This window comes from Dreissena polymorpha, chromosome 2, assembly GCF_020536995.1.
Source record: "Dreissena polymorpha isolate Duluth1 chromosome 2, UMN_Dpol_1.0, whole genome shotgun sequence".
NCBI classification, from domain to species: domain Eukaryota; kingdom Metazoa; phylum Mollusca; class Bivalvia; order Myida; family Dreissenidae; genus Dreissena; species Dreissena polymorpha.
In genome coordinates, this window is record NC_068356.1 from 154,830,510 (window position 1) to 154,838,721 (window position 8,212).

At 34.9% G+C, this 8,212-nt stretch overlaps 1 protein-coding gene across 16 annotated transcripts in view; it reads right to left on the reverse strand.

Moving 5' to 3' along the window:
* The window catches only part of LOC127869544 (hematopoietic lineage cell-specific protein-like), a 122,770-nt gene extending 121,340 nt beyond the window's left edge, over positions 1-1,430 (reverse strand). For 12 of the 16 annotated variants that reach the window (XR_008044671.1, XR_008044674.1, XR_008044673.1 and 9 more), the window contains exon 1: positions 1,243-1,428. The gene's annotated coding sequence lies outside the window, so the exon portion shown is untranslated. Of the gene's footprint in view, positions 1-1,242 lie in introns of all 16 variants that reach the window. The other 4 variants (XM_052412192.1, XM_052412193.1, XR_008044676.1 and 1 more) reach the window with 3 other exon arrangements.
* Positions 1,431-8,212: the final 6,782 nt, after the last annotated feature.

Below are 8,212 nucleotides of genomic sequence, written 5' to 3' on the forward strand. Positions count from 1 at the left end.
ACATTGTCGAAACTCGTCACGATTCTGATCCAAACAGATAATGAGTGTTGACTAGATTCATTAACACTTCTCTATATTGCAGTATTACACTTTATATTAAATAGTATGGACAATGATCTGACCATACTGAGTAAGAGTCAACATTAAAACGTGTTATAAGATTACAGTTTTGTTCACGTAGTAATAAGTAATCAATGACACTAGAATCACGTGAATTCATAAACGTAAAAGCTCCTAAACTATCATTGTTTAATCTACCGTTAACTATCCTCAATGAGAGCGATATGCACATGTCAAGAAGCTTCTTACCAAAACAATAAGTATGCGTAACCATTGAATTCCGTGGAAGTTGAGAGTCACTTGCGTAAGACTGGTCATTTAAGGGATTAACTGTGTGGTCACAAACAATAAAATCTCGCTTATTTCCTATTCGAGCAGCGTTCCAATCGCCCGCTAAAACAACTTTACCATTATTTTGAAATTGATTAATATCATTTTGTAAGATATCAAATAAATTGACATTGCAAATATTATACATAGGGGATTGCTCAGGCCAGATGTACACTAGCCAGGAAAATATATTCTGTTAAATTAAAAAACACCTAATCTATTTTAAGCCAAACAATAGCATCATGATAACTTTTAACAATATAAATAAATTCCCTTTGCAAAGGATTGCTTAAGGTTTCGGCTAGATTTTCGCACGGTTTCTCTGTCCTTGAATAGTGAGAATTTGGCGACAATTGAACGTGGATGGGATTGGTTCCCGGTTTGCCTTGCGCCAATACGATGTACTCGCTAAAAGCTTATACTCTTAACGGCTTCCTGAGAAATGTCAAGTTTTCAGTAATAAAAGAACGAAGTATTCGTTCAGTATCGTCGGGTTGTTTTAGACGGATTTTCACTAATGCCGCTGAATTTTAAATTGTTCCGCATTGATTGCGCCTGCATGTAGACTGTGTTAATTCGGATTTGTCTTGTTGTAATTTTGAAATGGCGCGCTGTGATTCTGCCACTGCGAGCTCAAGCAACGAAACGTTTTCAGCGATCTTATGCAGCTTTTCAGTCTGAATTATATTGTTGTCTTGTACAACATTCCAAAGTTTGCATAGTTCTGACTGTACACCATTTACTTTTAAATCAAGTTTCTCGAATGTTTCTAACTTTTTGTTTATACCCTCAAATTTAATGTTCCATGGATTTTAGGAAACTCATTATGTCAGAGCTGGAGGGTTGACTGACCTGTGATATGATGCGTCCCTCGGCTCCATTTCCGGCCTCTCCTTCACTTAGTGCGAACACAGAGTTATCCATTACAGAGTCATTGAATAATACGGAATGAGCACCATGGATAGCGTCACTCACACTGCAATTAACGCTGCCTATTTCACCCACAACACTCTTTGTTGACTCATTCAACCCACCAGAACTTGTTTTTGGCAGCTTTCTTCTGTCCATATTTTTGGTCCATCGCTACTACTAGAGTTGTTACTACTGATTTTTCGCTGTTGGACGGGTGGATAAAATAAACTGATAATTGCAATACGCTTGTTTGATTCGAGAGGTTTCACGGTATTTCACTGATGTTTCGTGCTCACCTATGTACTTGTAAAAATTCAACTATCAATTATGGCCGCGTCTTTACCATCGTTCCCTGGTTCGATGCTTAGCAACGCTTTGTCAACGCGAAGCTTAAAATGTATCAACCGGTATTTCTTTTATTTATCTTATCTAGTAGTTTTTCGAAACTAAGTAAACACAGGCTTTTCAGCTATTTGACATATGGTAAAAACACGAATGCCTTAAACTTACTGGTTTATGTATTGTAATAACAGTGGCGTAAAAACTTTTGTCAGTATGCGAATACTTACGTTGTCGTCTGACACACGTTCAAATAACAGTGAAAAGTTGTTGTTGTTTCTTTACCCAGAGATAAGGTATTATAGAATATTAATCAATTACACAATTTTACCAACAGTCAATGAAAATTCACGATATTATACCAATTGACACGAGTAAAAACGATATAAACTTTTCCAGTTCAAGCATGTGTATAGGCTATATTTCCCTCACCCAATATATATATATGAGACTAAGGGCTTTTGATTGGTCAGTATCTGCGGACTGTACGTGCTAATCAAGGACAACACTTTACGCACATGCAGTAAGCCCGGTTGTCCCAGAGCGCAGCGCATATACATGTGAACATAAATAACCATCCGACCATTATTTTTATATATTGTTTCCTAGCTATTTAAAATGTATAAAATCACAAAGAAGCGCATGAATCGTGTTTCTGCCGGGCTAGTAGTCACCGTCGGGGAAAATATTTTCAAATGCGAAGTGTTTCACACTGAACCAACGGCTAACAGTAAATGCTTTCGACATCGGATAAATTTACAGTATAATTTGCTTTTCAATTTATAGTACATATCAAAGGCATCGCAAAATAAAGTCAGTGTCTACCATTATGACCTCTTACTTAGAGCTGTTAATAACAAGAAACATTTTTAAATCTGCCTTTCGTGTACATGTTCAATTGAAACTTTATTGATGTGTTGCATGACCCAGATATATCGACATGTTATTATTTAATGATAAGACAGCGGCAACACGAGAATGTCGCATGACATGCCAATATCAACTTGATTTTTGTCTCGTTTAATAAATGTAGTCTATATAAAGCGTAGGTGATAAACAAATAAGTGGTTTAACAATATCGAATGTTTTACATACCTTTAAACGCCTAACGTTTGGAGAATTTCATGACAGTTGAATAATATTGACACGGTTTAAAGCAACTCTAAGTGCCTGTAGAAATTAGACTGTAGACTGTATGTATTTTCTGCCTGTTTTTCATAATGCACACATATGTAAAATATTTCGTTATAATCATTAATTAATGCCACAATAAACTAACGCACATAAAAAATTATTTATTCATACAGAGTAATAATTATAGCTGATATAATAATCTTAAGATGTAATCTAAATCAATCGATAGAGTTCTGTTAATTCAGGGATGTCAATTGTTCCAAATTTAAAATCCGGAAAATTAGGCCGGGGGTCTAGGAACACAGGTCCCCAGCAGAGATTAAGGGCAATGCCCCCCCCCCCCTCCAGCCCTCTCTAATTATTGTACTATTTTATAGTATTCATAGTTGCAATTTCTTGTGAAAACTGAGCAAATATTATTAATCAGAACGTCTGCATCACCGCATCTGTATTCGTCATTATAGGTATGTTTATAATGGAAGTTAAAAATAAATCAGAGAAAAATTGCTGTATCCGAAAACGAACAAATCCGAAAAATATACGTGTTTCAAACATTAAATAAAATGTGCATATCGTATGAATGCCGAAAAATGATAAACATTCACCTAGCAAATACGTCATCAATATGTAATTTGGTTAACATATTGCTTTACAATATGATATTGGAATGCTTAACTTCGCTAATCGATAACTTAAAATAGTTCATGATGGCGGATATGTGCGGTATTACCGAATAGCGGGAAGGGCTTTCGGTGTTCGGAAAGAGCCTAAATGTATTTATTTTCAATGTTTGAACAATTATTTACTGGGATTTTCATAAACAGTACCTTTCATTGTGTTTATATTTTACATTTCATTCAAATCCATCAAGAAATGATACGATCGAGTAACGGAAAGGGGCGGGCACCACGAAAAGGGCTCGTAGCGGAAAAGGGGTCGGCCTTCGGAAAGAGGCTAAAATTATTTATTTTTAAAGTTTTAAAGACATTTGACAGGGCTCGATCATCATTAAGTTTCGTAATAAACTGAAAATACCTGTCGATGTTCGGAAAGCGCTCTATATATTTGAACGGTTACTTTCTTAAAACATGCATTGGTATTGTCGTAAACAAGTAATAAAATTGTGATCAGTGTTCCGTTTTTATTGAATATTGTGTATGTTTGATAAATACATTTTTGTGATACCATATTTGACGTAAAAAGCGAAATATATTTTATGATACCATAATTGACGCCAAAAGCGAAATATATTTTATTATCTTTATTTACATAAATATACACAGAGTATCATACGTAATAACATAATAACACACACTAACAAATGGCAACATAGCATACATTATGACTGAAATTGTACAATGAAGAACAAAAATAATACAGTAGGCAATATGCCCATGAGTATGCATGAAATCATATGTCAATACAATATAGATAAACCCAAGTCATAGGTCCTGCAAAGTAAATTATCGTAATTAAATCGAGACATTGTCAATGTCTTAGACGTAAACGATAATTAATGTTTTGTCTTCATGGAGATCAACGTTTTTAAGTTCTTTTAATGATGTCGACGAGTTTGTTTTTTATTTCTTCATTGCTGTTGTATAAGTTGTCTTTTAGCACTTGATGTTCTTAAGGGTGTCACGGTACTCCGTGGGACGGTATATCGTAATAGTCTCCCCTCGGTACGGTTCACGATACGCCTCCGAGTCCGTACGGTACGGTACGTCATTTTCCATGACGCATTTCATGGGAAGTAACTCTAAATCGCCCCAAAAATGGCGAAAGTTTAATTGAAATCATCTCCAGCGAGCTTCTAATAAAAAATATGAAATAATTTTGTGTTATCAGTAAGAAAGTGGTAGGCGTTTATTTCTTATAAACATTTGCTTTATATCAAGACTTTAGTCGCTACGAATTTCCTAAGCAGGAGCTGTAATTTTGTGATACCGCTGAGAATTTCGCAAATTCTTTGAAACCATTAAAATTAAATTCCAACCACTCAAAAATGTGCTGTGTCGCCTACGTCACGAAACAAGGTGCAATATTTGACTGGTTCTAAGAATTGCACTTGGAGTTTTGTTACCGCACAAGCAAAGATTGGCACAAGCCAGTTTGACTAGTTAGTAAACACGTTTTATTGTTACCTTAAATAATCTATCGCAGTAAAAGAAACTTAAAGCAGTCCGTATGGTTCAAACATATTCATAATTTCGTCTTCATATTTAATCAAAGTTTTAGATTTGTAAATAATAATAACTAATTGTCAATTCGTGTACTTTCATGAGATTATATGGTATTTTGTATATTGTATGACACATATGTAGAGGTCTTGAAATAGAATTGAAAAATGGTTTTAAATGGTTTGTATGTTGTTTCAATCTGACGACTCGTATCGCGATACGTATTGTATCGTACACACTGTACCGCGATACGTATCGTATCGTAAGGTGAGCGTATTGTGACACCCTTAGGTGTTCTCGATCTTTCCGCTCTTTTTCTTTTCCGTTGGTGTGGTTTTTTTGACGGCTGTTTGTGTTCGTTGGACTGTCTTGTTCCATCAGCTGATACGATTGTGTTAATGTTTTTCACATAATAATTCAAAAATTTTCGTGTTCGCTTTTGTCGGGCTTCTTCTGTCATTGTTGCCCAGAAGCTGATGTCGGTCTTGTGGTGCTGGTATTTTTCTGCCAATCTGTAAATTCCTGTGTCGCAAATGGCTCTTACTCGTTTCTCCTGTTCACCTTTGACGAGGTTGTACAGCGAATTAATAAATCGTGGTAAATCTTGTTGTCGCCACTGTGTTGCATTTTTCAGACATTATTTGCACTTTCAAAATTGTTGTTTGTCCATCACTTTGAAAGTTTTCCTCGTCTGGTCGGTTTGATCACGTGTTCAATGAGTAAATGTTGAAGTGTTGTTTCAAAGTAATTGAGAAATGTTCGTTTGTTTGAATGCTGACTTCCTTTTCTGTTATTATCTTTTTACGTTGGCTGAGCCTGTAGTTTAATGTATCGTCGTCTAACGCGTCAATTAGTCTGTTTGCATCGTATATATTATTTAACAGTTCGTCGCAATCTTGTTTCTTTTACCCTACAACGTTTTCAAGGTATCTGTTTGTGTTTTCTTTCAAATGTCGGGTGCAAAGTACATGTGTAGACTGGTTGAAACACCTCTTGATAGCGTTTATAAAGGCATATTCTTCATCAGTGCCAACCAGCAAACTTTCAATTTCTAATTACGTTAAATTATCCGTTGTCGTGTAAAAAAATGATAAGTCATTGTGGTTGAGCTTTGATGTATAAAAGTAGGTCCAAAGCTAAGTGGATGACCATTGGTTGCTTTTTTAATTACAGATAAGTCCTTATAAACAGTTGGTGTTACGTGAAACTCTCCAAGGTTGTATGTTTTGTCCATTCCTTATACAGTTCCGCTGTTCGTACAACAAAATCGTTTTATCTGCTGCTCCGTGAAAAGCGTGATCACTGGATGTGAACGAACATTGGATGTTAAGAAAATGTTCCTGGACCAATGGAAAACAGTGATTTGCTTCCCAGGTTGTGTTGCGTCTCTGATTAATTTTAACCTTCGATGCAGCGTGCACACTGCTCCACATAATTGTAATCACAGGCTTCTCGGGATCTACGAACGGTGCTTGATAACTTGGTTAATGTGCTTGAAGTTGTAGTTGTCATAAATTTATTTTTCGTTGAAAAAAAGTGTCTTCTTAGCAAAAATCTAAATTAGGCGGCAAGTGCCGTTTCTGATAAATGTGCACAAGCTAATCTGGGACGACAAATTAAGCACATGCATTAAACCCCCTTTTCATCGAGCGCGGCTCATATCTATATTATGGCAAACAATTACCATGAATCGATCCATGAACAAAGGCGTTCACGCTTGTGATTATTCTGTGTAAATTTGAATTATTTAACAAGCAGACATAGACAATGCGTCTTTACAAAAAATGACGACGTACATTTCCAAAATACTCGCATTTTGTGATACAGCTTAACAGATTAACGCATTCGACAGGTCGAGTATCGTTTAATGAGAACGGATTTCTTTCGTCCAGACCATTTTTTCTAACAAGATTTGATCAAAACTAACCCGAACTCCGATGGGTTGTTTGTTTAAATATTAATGATTAATCATTACGTTTCCGATCAAACAATGTCCGACTATGTAAATAGTTCATTAATGGCAAGTACTGGAGTTTCTTATACAAACACGTCTTGTCGACACGTCCTCAAATATTTGTTTGAATACACGGGTAATAATGCTAGAACCACTTGAAGCGTCTCCTTTGAAAAATAATTCACGTTTTAATGAGTTGATATTTATGACAGATTTAAATATTTCGACAGATTTAAAAATTAACATTCCGAATTTGATGACACGATATTTAAATATTGAAATTTCGCCCATGCTTGTTTGATATATTGAAATCTAGCCTAGTCCAGATACGATGTATTTTAGTTTCATCAATATGAATTAGATATACAAAATCAATAATCTTAAAAAAATGATATGGCGTTTGAATATGGCATGTATGGTATAGATTAAATATATTCTATTACCTTTGTTAAAATTATCGTGTACACTCTTTAGTAAACTCTGTGAAAAACAAATAAATCTTAATGCATTTATATCAGTAAAAACATGTACAATGTATAAGTATTGTTATGTATTCGATTGACTTGTGTCCAATTTGACAGTGGATTGAAGTTTTACGGATACAATTGAAGATTATTCAATGATCATTTAACCACTAACCAATAGACCTTAATGAATGTTGCGTCTATTGGCGGACATTACAGTAAATGTCTGAAATAATAGTAGTTTCGCGGTCATTCAATCTTTTTATCCATAAATTTAATATATTATTAAAGTTGATGTTTATTAACAAGATATTTTAACGTGATTGCGTTGTTTGATGACGCATATGTATAATGTACTTGAACAAATACCGACCACATTTGCGGATAATAAGACGATTTGTATCAGTTGGGTTTTATATGCTTTAATCTGTAGACAATAACGACAATTATCACTAGCTAGGCGTGAAAACATGACGAGCATGCTACCAATTGCGTGATCATAATCAAGTTATTACAAATATGTTATACAGAAATCTTCCACTAATATCATTTTATCCAATGAAAAAAAAAAACGATGGTAAGCGAAAAAAAGCACAAACTAAAACAATGTCATATTGTGACAAAAAAAGAAAACTTCTACGCTGACGTATATACGCTCGCCCCTTTCCGTTACTCGTATCGTACGGCATTCGAAAATATTGTAAAGTTAAATCATTTCTTGATGGATTATAACGAAATTAAAAATATAAACGCAATGTTAGGTACTGTTTATGAAAATACCAATAAATGTTTTTTTTTACATTGAAAATACATAAAAGTAGGCCCTTTCCGAACACCGA